Genomic DNA, 16,537 nt, shown 5'->3' on the forward strand with positions numbered 1-16,537 from the left:
GTGTGTGTGTGTGTTATGATTCAACATGAAATGTCTCCCACAGACTAATGCATTTGAACATTCGATCCCCAGCTGATGATGCCCAGATGACACCTAACTGTTTAGGGAGGGTTGTAGAGACTTTCCAGCATGGTATATACATGGTAGATGGAGGCACTTGAGGTGAGCCCTGGGGGTGAGCCTTGGGGTTTGTAGCCCAGCCCCACTCTGGTCCCAGCTTTTGTGTCTCCTGATTTACCACAGGAGGTGTCACCACCATCTACTTCTGTCCTTATGAATTCCACCCAGTCCTCCCTACCATGATGGACGGATGCCGTGAGCTGAGATAAAACCTTGTCTCTTTAAGAAGCTTCTATCTGGTATTTTGTCACAATCACCAGAAAAGTAATACAGTAAAGGAAGACTCCAATGATCAATGTGCCTCCTTCAAGCTGGTGACTATACCTGGGAGAGGGAGACCAACTGCTCTATTGACAGCAGCATCTCAGTGTACTCAGGCACTCAGGCTGTCCCCCCACCTTTGGAGAAACAATTAACTGTCCTGGATAAGACATATATATATCTCAGAACTAAATAGATATTGCTGAAAAGTTTTTAGTTGGAGTTTCATTTTTAAAACGAATCCTGATTTTTCTTAGACTCAGTTTCCCAGTGAAAGTGGGCAGTGAAAGGCCTGAAACGGGCACTGGAAAAAGAGTTTATCAGTGAAAAGTGCGTCCCACTCTTAAAGAGGATGTGAGTTTGGTTCTCAGCACCCTCCTCGGCCGCTCACCACCCCTGTAACTCCAGCTGCAGAGGGTCCCACGCCCTCTTCTGGCATCTAAGCATCCTGCATATGTGTGAATTTCCCTCACCCCACCCACAGAATAAAAAATGCACAATTCTTAACAGGCCTTGAGAGAACAATTCTCAACTTCATACGAAAACAAACACCCAGGACAACAAAAACAATCCTGTACAATAAAAAAAAAAAAACACAAAAAAAAACCTTCTGGAGGTATCACCATCCCAGATCACAAGCTATACTACAGAGCAATATTAATAAAAATAACTGCATGATATTGGTACAGAAACAGAGACAGGTTGACCAACGGAATTGAATCAAAGACCCTGGAATAAACTATTGCACCTACAGACACTTGATTTTCAACAAAAAAGCTGAAACCATACATTGGGGAATAAAAAAGAAAGCATCTTCAACAAATGGTGCTGGCCTAACTGGCAGTCTGCTGTGTAGAAGAATGCAAATAGACCCATACTTATCACCCTGCACAAAACTCAAGTCTAAGTGGATCAAAGACCTCAACATAAAACCAGACACACTAAATCTATCAGAACAGAAAAATGAGGACTAGCCTTGAAAGCATTAGCAAACGAGACAACTTCCTGAACAGATCATCAATGGATCAGACTCTAAGATCAACAATTGATAAATGGGACCTCATAAAACTGAAAAGCTTCTACACTGTCAATGGGACAATACAGCAGTCTACAGATTGGGAAGAGAACTTCACCAACCCTACATCCTACAGAGGGCTAATATCCAAAATGTATAAAGAACTCAAGAAGTTAGACACCACCAAACCAAATAACCCAATGTAATAATGGGGTACAGAGTTAAACAGAGAATTCTCAACAGAGAAATCTCCAATGGACAAGAAGCACTTCAAGAAATGTTCAATGTCCTTAGTCATAAGAGAAATGCAAATCAAAATGACTCTGAGATCCCATCTTATGCCTATCAGAATGGCTAAGATCAAAAACTCAAGTGACAGCACATGCTGGCAAGGATATGGAGCAAGGGGAACACTCCTCCATTGCTGGTGGGAGTGCAAACTTGTGTGACCACTTTGGAAATCAATTTGGTGGTCTCTCCGAAAATTGGGAATAGTTCTACCTCAAGACTCAGCTATAGCACTCTTGGCCATATACCCAAAAGATATCCCATTATACCACAGAGACACTTGCTCAACCATGTTCATAGCACCTTAATTCATGATAGCCAGAAACTGGAAAACAACCTCAATGTCCCTTAATTGAAGAATGGATACAGAAAATGCAGTACATCTACACAATGAGATACTATTCAGTTATTAAAAACAAAGGCATCATGAAATTTGCAGGCAAATGGATGGAACTTGAGACTATCATCCTGAGTGAGGTAACTCAGACCCAGAAAGACATGCATGGTATGTACTCACTTACAATTGGACATCAGCCATAAAGTGTAAGACATGCTACAATCCACAGACCCAAAGCAGCTGGGTAATAAGGTCTCAAGGGAAGATGTTTGAATCTCACTCAAAAGGGGAAACAAAATAGTCATTAGAAGTGGAGAGAGAGGGAACAGGGTGGGAGAGGGGGTGAGGAGGGGTATGGGGATGTAGATCAGGTGTGAGGCGGGGGGCGGGTAAGAGAGGCCTGGGAGTGGAATGGAAATTGGAGGGGGCACAGCTCTGGGACCAATGGGAGACCTGGGACGAGGGAGGCTTCAGAGAGTCTATGAGGGAGCCCTTAGCTGAGATTCCTACACTGAGGGATATGAAGGCTGAAGTGACCACCTCCTATAGCCAGGCTGGTGGAAGGAGGAGGACACTGACCCATCCACAAAAACTTCCAACACAAAATTTGTTCAGCCTACAAGATGCACAGGGATAAAGATGGAGAAGAGACTGAGGGAACAGCCAACCAATGACTGGCCCAACTTGAGACCCATCCCATGGGAGAGAGCCAACCCCTGACACGATTAATGATATTCTGCTATGCTTGCAGACAGGAGCCTAGCATAACTGTTTCCTGAGAGGCTTTGTCCAGCAGCTGATGGAAACAGATGCAGAGACCCATGGCCAACATCAGGAGGAGCTCAGAAGACAAGTGGGGGATAGAAGTGAACAAACCAGAGGGTCAAGGACACCACAAAAAGACCTACAGAGTCAACTACTTGGGCCCATGGGGGCTCACAGAGACTGAACCACCAACCAAATAGCACACAGATGTGGGACCTAAACACCGCCCCCCACATTTGTAGCAGATGAGCAGCTCGGTCTTCATGTGGGTCCCCTAATAATTGGAACAGGGGCTGTCTCTGACTCTGTTGCCTGCCATTGGATCCCCTTCCCTACCTGGACTGTGTGGATGGGCCTCATTGGGAAAGGAGATGCTTAGTCCTGCTATGACTAGATGTCCCAGGGTAGGTTGGTACCCAATGGGGGGGGGTAAGGGGGGAGATAACCGAGGAGAAGAATTTGTAAGTGCAGAACTGGGAGGAGAGGAGAGGGGGTTGTGATTGGGATGCAATGTGAATAACAATAAATTATGGAAAGAAAGAAAAAAGACTTAGTAGAAACTGACTAAATTTAAGTCAAGGAGAGATACGTCTTTACATCCGAATACATAAAATAAATACCTTTTGTTTTGAAAACAAATCTCTCCCTAAAACAGGGATGGGTTTAGCAGAAAACATGAGTCATTATCTTGTTAAAACATACAGTTTGGGATCTGGTAAGATGTCTGAGGAGGTTAAGGTACTTGCCAACAAGCCTGATGATCTGAGTTTGAGTCCCAGAACCCACACGGTGGAAAAAAGACCATCTGAACGTCGTCCTCAAATTCCACACGCGCTCCGTGTCACAAGTGTCACCCCCACACACAAAACACATCAATAAATATCTTTTTTAAAAAAACCCTTTGAAATATGTTCATACATGATTTTATGTGACTGTATAAAATCTAGGAAGCCCAAATGAGGTAGGACTCGCTGGCTGTCTCTCTGAGGCTGGCTGAGTTCACTTAATGTGATTATTCTCCATTGTACGGGTGGGCTACAAAATGAATGAATGAATAAATAAATAACTCACCAATCTTCTGAATGGAACGTTCCTTATAAGACAGCTTCTGCTCCTTGCTCTATGACAGCTATCAAATAAAAAAATAAATAAATTTACAGGTGAACACAAACATATCCACAATGCTAATAGAATTCAAATCAGTAGAATTAATTTCACCTGCCTGCATGGTGGCTCTCTGAAAGCAGTTGCTGCTTATACCATGAATGTGATAGCAACCAATAGCACCAGAGTTTCCTCAATGCCTCATGAAAAGGGCTCTCCCCCCCCCCCCAAACTTTTCCACAATGTTTTGAACATATATATATTGAGGGCCTACTATCTGTCTAGCACATGGGGAAGGAAGATACATAGACGTGTTACTTAATTGAAAAGGATAAATTTTCATATTGCACCATTCAGGGGAAAAAAATCTTAGAGAGAGAGAGACAGACAAAGACAAGTAAAGCCTTGGCTGCAGGGTGCATTTAAGACCAGCCTGGACGACTCAGTGAGACTCTGTTGACATCAAAAGAAAAAGAAAGAAGAGGGTTGGAGATGGAACTCGGTGGTAGAGTACTTGGTCTGTGGGAAGTTTTCAAGTCCATCCCTAACACTGGAGGAAAGAAAGGAAGGGAGGAGAGGGCAGAGGAGAGGAGAGAAAAGGAGAAAGGGGGAAGGGAGGAGAGGAAGAGAAACGTGTAAGAGAATAGGGAAAGGAAAAGAGGAGAAGCTAAGGGAGAAATAAGAGGAAGTGGGGCAGATGAAGCAGCCTGGGAAAAGCCAACTTCCTTCCCAGGGCTAAACTACCAAGGCGGAAAGGTTCGCCCCCCCCCCCCCCCGTAGGCTACTCCTGTTACTTTCAACCACTTCGCTAAAGACCCACTAGCAGCATAAGCTGAGCACAGGACCCGGTGCTGAGTCTGGCTCCGATGTGGGATGCAATTTGGAGGGTGCCAAGGACTATGGTGCAGTGTAAGATGACAAGTCGGCACTCAGCCTTCCTTCCTGGGGGCTCTCCTCAGAAGCCAGAGGACCATTTTCCAGGAGAAATGCTTGCTGAGAGCTGGGTATGAGGCCGCCAAGGAAGATCTAAGAGTGGGTCTCTGGAGCCCCCTGCTGGCACCTGAATTTGATTTCTGTGGCTTCCTTTCCTTTTAACTTCTGAGCGTCCCTCTGGTCCCTGGATTCAAACTTTTTATTTTCCTGCCTCACCCTTCTGAATAGGAGCATGGGACTAGACACAGCTCTTTTCAATTTATTCACTATCTTAGTTAGGATTTCATTGCTGTGAACAGACACCATGACCAAGGCAACTCTTTAAAAGGACAACATTTAATTGGGGCTGGCTTACAGTTTCAGAAGTTCAATCCACACAAAGGCCAAAAAAGTGCTGGAGGAGCAGCGAGTTCTACATCTTTATCTCAAGGAAGCCAGAAGACTCTCTTCCGCCTTGGGTGGAGCTTGAGCCCAGGAGCCCTCAAGGCCCGCCTACACAATGACACACTTCCTCCAACAAGGCCACACCTCCTAATAGTGCCCCTTCCCATAGGCCACACATATTCAAACCACATTTATTCACTCATTTTTAGTTTCTGTGAACTGAAGTTCACTGAGGAAGCTGCCTCTGTGTCGAAGATCCTGCAGGCCGACTGACTCATGAGAACTTTGTGGCTGTGGAGAGTTGTAACATTGCAAGTTAAGAACGAAAATTGTCTGGAGTTGTTCTCAGAGAAAGCATGATGGCTGTGATGTTTGCTGGAGGGAGTCCTCCTGGATGGCATGGGTTTGGGAAGAAGGTGATCTGTGGAGAACAGAACCATGTTGTACCTTGGTCTTAGACTCTGACTGGGCTGACCTTGGACCTCTGGGCATTTATGGGAACCTTCCAAGCATAAGTGTGTGTGTGTGTGTGTGTGTGTGTGTGTGTGTGTGTGTACACATGTTTATAGGCATGTGTGTGCATATGTGTGGAGGCCAGAGGTTGGTAGCAAGTGTCTTCCTCTATTGCTGTCTATCTTACAGTTTCAATGTGCATGTATGTTATGTGTGCACGTTTATGCTATATATGTGTATATGTGCATGTGTTGTATATACATGTGTGTGTATGTGTTGTATGCTCATGTATGTGTGTATGTGTGCTGGCGTATGCATAAAGATCCAGTGGAAGATGTCGGGTGTCCTTCTCTGTCACGCTCTGCCTTCTGTTCTTCTTAAGACAGGATCTCTCACTGTGTGATCTTGACTCTCACTAGAGTGAAGCCAGCAGCCAGCAAGCCCCAATGATCTCCTTGTCTCTGCTCCCACAACACTGGGGCTATGAGTGGGCACATCAGGCTTTTTCTGTAGGTGCTGGTATCTGAACTCAGGGCCTCATGCTTGTACAGCAAGATAGCTTACCCACTGAGCCATATCTGCAGCCCCTCCGACATACTTGAGTTAGTTAGGTTAAGCTGACTGGCCAGTGTGTCCCAGGGATCCTCCTCCCTCTGTACCTCTGACTCCAGGGATGAGGTTTCAAGTATAGGCTACTGTATGTGGATGCTGGGGACAACTCACATCCTCATATTCACACAGTAGGCACTTTACCAACAGCCATCTCTCCAGGTATTGTCAAACATTTTTAATCTTTTCCATACCCAGACCCTTTGGAAGTCTGTTGAACTCTATAAAGCACCTTCTTAGAAAAGCATTTTAGACATGTATAAAATAAGTACACAAAATACATATTTTCATTTAAAAAATGCCTATAGACCCTTTCTCAGAAAACAACATTTTAGATATTGCATAAGTTTACATGAAAACACCTAAGGCCTGGAGAGATGGTTCAGTGGTTAGGAGCAGGTGCTGTTCTTGCAGAAAACCCGAGTTCCATTCCCCACCCCACATCTGACATTTCACAACACCCTGCATCTCCAGCTCCACGGGGATGCTATGCCTCTGGCCTCCACGAGCACCCAAACTCATCCCCACAAACAGACATAAGCACAATTAAAAATAAAAATAAATCTAGCCAGTCATGGTGGTACGTGAGTTTAATCCTAGCGTTCTGCATCAGAGGCAGGTGGATATCTTGAGTTTGAGGCCAACCTGGTCTACATAGTGAGTTTCAGGACAGCCAGGGCTACAGAGAAAGACTTTGTCTCAAGATGATGATGATGATGATGATGACAAAATAAATCTAAAAAAAGAAACCCACACACAATATAGATGGTATATTTTTTATCATATAAAGAAAGTTATATGAAGTCACACAGGGGCTGGAGAGATGGCTCAGTGACTAAGAACACATGCTACCCTTCCAGAGGACCCAAGTTGGGGTCCAGCACCCACATCAGGCTGCTCACAATTGCCTGTAACTTCAGCACTCTCCTGGTGTCCATGGGTACCTGCACTCATATGAAAAAAAATCTCCCACAAAGACACATAAATAAAATCAATCTTTAACTTTTGAAAACAAACCCTTTTTTTTCTTACTGTATGTGTGTAGGTGTGTGCAGGCCAGACTATCATATGAGATCAGAGGGCAATCTCCAGGAGTCCGTTCTCTCTCTTTCCACCTTTATATCGATTCCAGGGATTACATTCTGGCTTAACCTGCTAAGCCATGGCCCCAGGGCCAGCAGACAAAGTGGAAAGAATGCTATGCCAAACCAGCTGTGAGCATTTGAATCTGAAATGTCCACCACAGCTCGTGTGTTGTATATATGTTTTCCAGCAGGTGGCGCTCTTCTAGCAAGCGATGGCGCCTCTGGTCTGGTGGTTCTCAACCTTCTGAATGCTTTGATCCTTTAATACAGCTCCTCATGTGGTGGTGACCCCCAACCACGACATTATTTCTTTACTATCTCATAACTGTAATTTTGCTACTGTTATGTATCTGAATGTAAATATCCGATACGGAACCCCCAAAGGGTGGACATCTATAGGTTGAGAACCACTGCTTTAGGAGGTGGGGCTTGGTTTTACTGTGGGGCGGGCCTTCGAAGGTCATTTCCTGGCTTCAGATTCTAACTTCCTGAACCCCCCACAGTGTGAACAGCTGTATAACATGCTTCCACCACTGAGCATGAGCACCTCCGCGGTACTTTGTCCTCCATGATGGCTTAGAATCCTTTGAAATCAGGACTGATGTAAACCCTTCCGCTCTTAAGACATTTCAGTCCAGGCCACTTTGTGTGATTGAGGGAGACATTAGATGTCAACTTTTGGCCTCTATATATGTGCGCGTGCACGAGCAGACAGACACACACACACACATACACAGGGCTCCACAAGTAGAAGGGGGACAATTTGAAAGGAACAAGTGAGATTCAGGGATGGGACAGGCGTGGGTCACGTGACAGAGTGCTGGCAATTGTCTAGTGTATCACTGAGCTTGTTCCTTGGTGCAAACAAAGAATGAGATGACCAGGAAAGACGGGACCAAGCCACACAGAGAGGGAAAGTTACAGTTTTATCCCTTCAGGGTAGAAGTCTCCTAAACTGACACTGGCTCAGGTATTTCACAGGTCCCCTGAGTTCCTCCTTCCTCTTGTTCCTGCTTAGACACCGTCCCTGTGGCTTCCTGCCACTTTCTCCCCACAATGCCTTTGGGGAACAAGAAGCGGCCATCTCAGGAGGCCTGTTTATGATTTCCCTGTCTACACATGTCCCTCTAAGCCTCCATCTGAACGGAGGTAAAAATGATCAAAATCCACGTTTTTCATGTCATGATGAAGCCTGGTATTTTGTACAGATGACAAACACCAGTTTAAGGCCACTAAGGAGGAGAGTTACCTCTGTGACACACGACTTCCATGCTACGTTTGTCTTACTCACTTCAGTATTACACTCCCTTAGTCTTATATGTGCGGGCTTTCCATTAGAACACCGTTCTGGGATCTTAGACATGCATGTAGACAGTTTTTCTGTAACAGGTAGGGTTTTGGTTGGTTGGTTGGTTGACTGCTTGCTTGCTTGCCTGCTTGGTATGTTTTGGCTGTAAAGGATTCTGAGCCAGACAGATCAGAGAACCTGAATGCTTGAGCCATGTTGGAGGGAGTGTAGTAATTGTTCCCACTGTCCTCATACCTGCTCTTCCTAAACCAGAGCGGCCTTTGTTCTGGACAGAATTGACACTCTGTAGCTCTTAAGACCCATCTGCTGGGGGCTGGAGAGATTGCTTAGCGGTTGAGAGCACTGACTGCTCTTCTGAAGGTCATGAGTTTGGATCTCAGCAACCACATGGTGGCTCACAATCACCCATAATGAGATCTGATGCCCTTTTAGGGTGTCTGAGGACAGCAACAGTGTACTTACATATTATAAATAAGTAAAAAAAAAAAAAAAAAAAAAAGACCCATCTGCCCCAGAGTGACTGCACTTCCACCCCAGCTTGAGCTCTGACTTTCTACCTGTCTGCAGCTATACGTTTCCTAAACTAAATGCTAAGTGAAAAAAGAACCCAGGGCTAGACAATTCCACCTTGTCCTCACCCCCAACCTCCTTTCAAGCAGGACAATGCATCTTTTGTCCACTAGATGTCACTGCTGTGTCATTTATCCCTGGAACGAAGAGCCTTTTCGATCTACAGTTTAAGGCCAGTCTGAGTGACAAATTGAGCCCATTCCCCAACACACACATACACACACACACACACACACACACACACACACACACACACACGGAAGGTTGACCATTCATGAGCCTGGGGTTGATTAGAGCGCTGGGCAGAGTGAGCAAGGGAGTAGAGTTAATCCTTTGAAGTTCCCTTGAGTGTCCTGCGGAGGGAGGGGAAAGGCGTCTTGCCTAAAGAAAATGAGTGGGAACACCATCTAACTAGCCTGAGAGACTTTCTTGTATTTCTGGTTGAAGCAGTTAGGTAAAATGGTCCTGAGGGTATTCCCCCGATAAGGGGGGGATCCCCAGTAAGGGAACAAGCCCCTTTACTGTGTGGCAAGTCTTCTTCTTTTGGGGTCCTCTGTCTGGAAATGTTACGGTAAGGATAATGGTGAGGACTGGCAGATGAGACTAGGCTCCCGTGAGAGCTGTGGAAACAGAAAGACTCGAGGGTTGGGGGCGTCATCTGTGAGACTCCTTACGGCAGCTAGAGGGGCTGTGACCTACTGTGGCCTGTGGCTAAGACCAGCTGTCTGGAAAGTCCGTCAGACCCATCAGTTCCACCTACCAGAGTGAAAAGCAAACATAGTCTCCTGGAGTTTGGTTTCCTTGAGACACTGAGGCTGAGACAAAAATTCAGGCCACATGGTTTATTCAGAACAAAGATAAAAGGAGGGAACGGTGATAGAGAAGGCGCCCAGTGGCCACGGTGGATAACTTGGGTCTCATTCCTTAGGGACATCCCTATTGGAGCTGGGGCTCCCCATTTCAGCTATAACCCCTGGACAGTGAACCCCAGGAACCTTGCTGTCCCCAACCTCCCAGCGCTGAGGTTAAAGGCGTGCACCCTACACCCCTGGCTTCATACACAGGTGCTGGGTATCCGAACTCAGGTCCCCGGCTGTGTGCAGCAAGCACTTCACTCAGCAGAGCCATCTCCTCAGCTCTGTGTGTTTTGTTTTGTTTTCATCAGGACTCCACACAGGAGATAAAGTTGTGACGTTTGCCTTTCTCTGTTTGGTTGGTTTCCCTTAACTCGATGACTTCCAGTCCCATCCATTTTCCTGAAAACAGTCTAACTTCATCCTCTTTTTAATTTAAATGACTGAAAAGTGCCTCCCCGTGTCTGCAGGCGATTCCTTCTCTATCCAGTCAACTCCACACCTTGGTTATTAATTGCAGGACAAACTCCTCTCTAAGATAGATCATAGAGACAGTTCTAGAATATCTCGGAGTATTTGGTGTCTAGAGGGGCCAGGGAACATAAGCAACTATGCTTGTGGTTGGGTCACAGGAGTGGAGCCTTCATGGCTTAGTTCTCACGTCACACATACACACAAACACACACACACACACACACCCTTACTGCACCATGTGACAGAGCTCTCTGGTTACTTTAAGAGTGGTTTTATGGGCTGGTGAGATGGCTCAGTGGTTAAGAGCACTGACTGCTCTTCCAGAGGTCCTGAGTTCAAATCCCAGCAACTACATGGTGGCTCACAACCACCTGTAATGGGATCCGATGCCCTCTTCTAGTGTGTCTGAAAAGAGTGACAGTGTACTCATATACATAAAATAAATAAATCTTTAAAAAAGGAGTGGTTTTACAATATATATATACACATATGTATACATAAGTATACATATACATATACATATACATATATATATATATATGTACACACAGACATATGGTGGATGACACTTGGCTTCTGTTGAGAGCTGTAAAAAGAGAAAGACTCAAGGAGTGGGGGCATCATCTCTGAGACTCCTCACAGCAGCTAAAAGGGTGTGACCTACTGTGGCCTGTGGCTAAAACCAACTACCTGGGATCCTGTAAGTTATATAAATATATAAATAAATTATATATATATGTGTGTGTGTGTGTGTGTGTGTGTGTACACACTTATATGCACACACACATTGATTGGTTCATCTATTTGTTTTTGAGACAAAGTCTCACCCTGTGGCCCAGGCTAAAACTGGTGATCCTCCTGCCTCAGTCTTCTAAATGCTGACTTTACAGAAGTGCACAATCAAGCTCAGCTTTTCTTTTCCTCCTTTTCTTCTCTGTCTCCTCTCTTTTCTCCTTCTCTCTGTCTCTCTGTCTCTATCTCTGTGTATCTCTCTATGTGTCTCTGTCTGTTTCTCTCTCTGTCTTTCTCTGTTTCTCTCTCTGTCTCTCTGTTTCTCTGTGTGTGTGTGTGTGTCTGTCTGTCTGTCTGTCTGTCTGCCTACCTGCCTATGAGTTGCTGGAATGGCGGCTGTGTCACTGTAGCTGCTGTGTCTTGCCTCCGATGCACCCTCTTGCCATTCCACCTTAGCTCAGGGTTGACATCATGACATCAAATATCCCGGAACATCTCTCTCACCTTGGTCATCAGTGGCTGAAGGTGCAATCACTAAGAGGAATGGAGGAGGGGGTACCCAGCCTCATTAGAAATGAACAAAAGAGAAACTAAGTCTCAGGCAAAGGCTGAGTCGGAGCTGGGTGGGCCACGTGTGACTCAGTCAGACCTGACACATTCTGTTCTGTGTTTTCCAAGTGCGATCTGTGGGTGTGTCTTGGAGTGGGTGACTTCTGTTTGAGTCAGACAAGCTCTCTCCTGATTTCCTCCAGGCCTGCCTCAGATCTTCTGGCAGAACCACTCCATCTTAAAGGTACGCCAGGCCAGTGTTTGTATGTGGGTGGGGGTGGGCGGTGCAAATGGAACAGGGTCTAATAAACAGGAAGTGATTGAGTCTCAAGGTTGGATTCAGAGGACAGCAAGCATCTTTCTAGCTGACTTCCTTCTACCCTGGTCCTGAATGGCTTGCAATCCCAGCATGCGGGACCTTCCTACCCCATAATATGTGACATTTAACCATAGAGTAAAACAGGCCAAGGCCAGGATCTCAGGATGGAGCAGACAGAGTCTGGCTCGCTATGCTCACAGAGGTACATGAGCACGCGCTGTGGAAGTGGCTTGTCAGGTAGATACATGATTATCTGAGTTCCATTCCCAGGACCCTCGGGGTAGAAAGGGAGAACAGATTCTAAAAAAAATAGTCCTGCGATCTTCACTCAAATACACACAATTATAATAAGTAAGTAATAAATAAATAAACATATGCCACCTTTTTTCCCCCAAAAGAAATAATACATACGGCAGTGTGGAGGTCAGGATGTATCAGAGGTGATGGCTCTCTGTCATTGGTAAACTCCGATACCAGAAGGCGAGTCACATTCCCTTACAGTGTTCCAGTCTAGGTTAACCAAAGACACCCATTCTCTGATTTGGGCTGAAAACTGGTTAAAGACATCCATCCACCCCCCCCCCCACCCCCGCCCCGCGGTTATCTCCTCAAGCCAGAAATCTGATTTGCTTTAAGTGTTGCGTTTTATTTGATAAGTGCATTAAAGTTACCAAAGCTCTGATAATGAAATGTAACAGGAAGCCGTGAGATCCTGGAATCAATCCCGGATAGCATGATTCTTGAAGTCTTTCAAGTATTTCCAGCCGTGAACTTTAGCTACAAGCAACCCCCTGACTCAGAACAGGTGGCTAGATTCCGCAATGACAGCTCTCTGCCACCAGGGGGCATTCGGCACTCGGCGTATGAATCCGTGGGAGCTACCAGCAGGGGGCGCTCGCGGCCCGCAGCAAGTTTCCCAAGCAGGCCAGAAAGACTAGTTGTGTAACCCTCAGACACTTTCTAACTTTATGTTTCATCTGCAGAAAAATCTGGATTCGGGATCATGATTTTCTGAGTCCTAGGAGAGGGAGAGCTTTGGATAACGGTCACTTCGGAAGTAAAGGGAACGAAAGGAAAAAAAAGGGGAAGTGGGCAGGAAGTGGGGATCCACGCCAGTCACCCCAGTTACGCGAAAGTCTTGAGACTGGTGATTCCAAGTTAAAGGCCATGTGGAACAACTAATATCCCCTGAGTGTGGGGCTGAAGACGTGGCTCAGCCAGAAGGGGCTTGCCTAACATGACCAAGGCCCTGAGTTCAATTCTCTACCTCCACCAAACAAAAGAGAAAGATGACATCTCCACCAAAAATCCAACCCTGAGCTAGTTGTGGTAGTGTTCGCCTCTCATCCGGGTACTCAGGGGCTTGAGGCGGAGGACATAGTTCAAGGCCAGCCTGGGATACATAGAAAGATTCTGTTTCAAACAACAGTAACACCCTAATCCTGGCCAAGCTCCTCATACTAGCATCATAAAAATGCAACGGTGAATCTAGAAGCTTCTCTTTAATGCTTGCTGTTGTGGCATTTCTGTGCCCTGTCCCCATCCAGAGAGCCTTGAACCCACCCCACCCATCCCCTTATTATTTTTTTTTTTTTTAGCATCTCCTCCCTCAGTACTGCACAACCGGAACACTCAGATTCAGTTGATGGGAGAAAAAGCCCCTCTGCAGTCTGTCTTGCCAAAGATTCCCTGGCCTGTTTCCCCATCTAAATATTAAATTAAATTAAAAATTAAATCTACTGATTTCTAGTATCATTTTACCCCCTACCATGTCAAATAGTCAGGGTTTTAACCTTCCCCCAGTTCAGACATTAGCAGTCGGGGTGGGGGGCGGGGAGGGGGATTTAAAAATATTATGGCCTAGACACTCCCCCGCCCCCTCCCTGCAGGGCGGAGGTAATTGGTCTGCAGCAGTACAAGCCTGCAAATGTCTTTTAAAAGCTCCCTGGGTGACTCTAATGCACCGCTGAGTTCAGAACCTCTGGCATCTAATTCCCCTGCTGGGAAGCCTGCAAACTGGTGAGTCCCCTCCAATGCATCTCTCGCGTGGAAAACAGGCTGGGCGGAAAAACAGGAGCAGGATATTTGGAGGCCGGGGAGTTGGGGGGTCTCATAAACCTTCTAAGCTTAGAAGGTTTAGTACCTTCTGAAACCCAGGCAGGACAATGCTTATTTCAGAAGAGAAACTGCCTTTCTCTCTCTAGCCCTGAGCTCCTCTCCTCTGCTTCCTGTCAGTTTCCCCCTCCCGCTACCTCTTGACACACACCAACCTTGTCCCTAATTGAAGGCACCTACTGGGTTCCAGCTTCAGGCGTTTGCAATGGCTTTCTGGATTCACTGGGTATATGGGCTTTCTGGCTTTCTTTCTCCACCCCAAAACCATTTTTTGATGACTATTAGTTGTGTAGCGAGGAGCACTGTACGGTTTCAGACATTTTAATTTTTTAAACTGAATTTTATTCATGCTTTGTGGTATGTGTATGGGGATCCGAGAACAGCTTGCAGGAGTTGATTCTGTCTTTCCATCTTGTGGCTCCCAGGGTTCAAGATCAGGTTGCCCAAGTTGCACAGCAAGCCCTTCTGCCCACAAAGCCATCTCGTCGGCTTTTATTTCTGAGTCAGGGTTTCAGGTAGCCCAGACTGGAACTTAAAGTTGCTATTCGGTAGACAGTGGCCTTCAACCTCTGATCTTCCTGCTATACCGGCTGTGTGCTAGAGTTACAGAACATCTCTGGGGATGTGTGTGCTGGGGATGGAAGGCAGGGGGTTTCTGCAGGTGCTCTGCCTCATGAGCTGGAACCCAACCCTCCACACAGCATTTACACTGAGACGTGACTATAAACCGATCCTTGAGTCACTGAATGCATGTGACCATCTATTTGACCTGAGGACACTTAGAGAATCTCCCGGGCTCTGTCAGAACACTGCTAAAGAGTCCACACTTCTGAGAGCAAGCAAGGGCCCAGTGGGGCCAAACTGATTCAACTGAAGACATTTTTCTGGCTTTTGTTACTATTTTTTAGGGGTTTGTTTCCTTAGTGAAGTGTGTGTGTGTGTGTGTGTGTGTGTGTGTGTGTGTATTGCTTAAACAAACATCTGGAGAAGAAAAATCAAAGCATCTTTTATTCTGAGTGTCAAGTGAGGAAAATCCCCTCCGACGATAATTTGACTTTACACTTCTCGGGCAAGATCAAATATGCTCTGTGTGGGCTAAGCAGGAACTGTTCTTGCCAATCAACTTGGGTTGGAAAGAGACAGCTGACCTTGGAGTGTGTAGAAGTCAAAACAACCAACTTGCAGAAGTTGCTGAGGTCAAGGCTTCAAGATCTTCTAGAAATCACAGAGGTGACAAGGAGAAAGCAAAACCACATGAGATCAACTTTATTTCAGTGCTCATGGGTCCTGGAACTCATCTAGAACAATCCAGGTTTGGCAGTAAGTCTGTTCAACAACTGAATGAAGGCCACAGTTATATGTATGCTGGGACGATAGTTACAGGTGTGTGCTGGGGGAATAGGGAGGGGCTGTTGCCATGCTGTGTAGGTATGTGAGGTGTTCAGGACTTCAAACAACAGATACTGCACAAGGCCTTTTACAGGAAGTTAAGACTTCATCTTGTCTGGGTCCTGTCCTTAGAGGTTGCTAAGACAGTCTTTCCTATATAGGTTGGGGGAGCTTAGAGTTCACTACATAGCCTTAGTTGGTCCAAGCCCATGGTCCTCCAGCCTCCCTCTCCAAATCATATACCTGGTTCTTGGAACAAAGGGGTGACATCATGGCTGTTACCAGGGTTATTAGGCCACATAGCCCTAATGAACCAGGTTTGACCACTTACCAGGCCTGACCAGGCTGCTTAAAGAAACAAGTTAGAATGAAACTCAGAGGAAAGACATTTATCCAACGTGGCCGCACTGGAAAGAGAGACAGAGAGACCCAGTGACCCACCAGGCTCAGGGCCCTGATATGAAATTTAGGTTTAAATAAAAGGCAAGAGGCCTGAGGGGATAGCTTAATGGGGAAGAGAGTTGGCTATGCAAGCATGTGGTCCTGAATTTGGATCCTCAGCACCCACTTAAAAAAGCTGGGCATGCTCATACCAGTGCCCATTGCTTATGGGGTTATAGGGACAGAGACAGAAGATCCTCTGGGGTTGCTGGCTACCAGTTTAGTTTCAGGTTCAGTGAAAGACTCTGTCCCAAGGGAATAAGGTAGGGAGGGAATGGTAAAACAGGACACTACTGTCCTCTAGCTTCCAAATGTATGTATGGGCATGCACACACACACACACACACACACACACACACACACACATGCACGCACACACTGTATGCATAGCCAAGCAGCTCTTGGACAGCTGTGGTCCTGCCCATCACTGG

General features: G+C 46.1%; 1 long non-coding RNA gene across 1 annotated transcript in view; it reads right to left on the reverse strand.

Annotated features, from left to right (window-relative positions):
• LOC114620108 overlaps window positions 1-5,245 on the reverse strand; it is a 28,055-nt gene extending 22,810 nt beyond the window's left edge. Inside the window, exons 1-2 of the long non-coding RNA XR_003711271.1 lie at window positions 5,179-5,245; window positions 3,858-3,915 (exon numbers count right to left, since the gene is read on the reverse strand). This is a non-coding gene — a long non-coding RNA (uncharacterized LOC114620108). The remainder of the gene's footprint in view (window positions 1-3,857; window positions 3,916-5,178) is intronic.
• Window positions 5,246-16,537: the final 11,292 nt, after the last annotated feature.

This window comes from Grammomys surdaster, unplaced genomic scaffold, assembly GCF_004785775.1.
Source record: "Grammomys surdaster isolate TR1022 unplaced genomic scaffold, NIH_TR_1.0 166, whole genome shotgun sequence".
Lineage (NCBI taxonomy): Eukaryota > Metazoa > Chordata > Mammalia > Rodentia > Muridae > Grammomys > Grammomys surdaster.